Source organism: Myxocyprinus asiaticus, chromosome 38 (assembly GCF_019703515.2).
Source record: "Myxocyprinus asiaticus isolate MX2 ecotype Aquarium Trade chromosome 38, UBuf_Myxa_2, whole genome shotgun sequence".
NCBI lineage: Eukaryota > Metazoa > Chordata > Actinopteri > Cypriniformes > Catostomidae > Myxocyprinus > Myxocyprinus asiaticus.
The window spans coordinates 23,377,081-23,377,345 of record NC_059381.1 but is presented as its reverse complement, the minus strand read 5'-3'; positions in this window follow the sequence as shown (position 1 = coordinate 23,377,345).

Here is a 265-nt window from a genome sequence, read left to right as displayed (position 1 = left end):
CAGCATCCTGTTTAACAGAGGCAGAGAGAGAGTTTGGGATTGAGGAGGAGGAGCAGCTGAAGAGAAAAAGACGGAACTTAATCACTGTTAAGCAATGGAATTTACACAAACACAACTCATGAGGAAACTTTCACTCTTCCAGTTACAAAAAAAAGAAAGAAAACCATCACTCTATGTTATTTGGAAAAGAATAAGCTACTTCCCCTCACTGAAATCCCCTGTTTATAACTTGTGAGGTCATTTCCTTAAAAATGTCTTTGCTGTA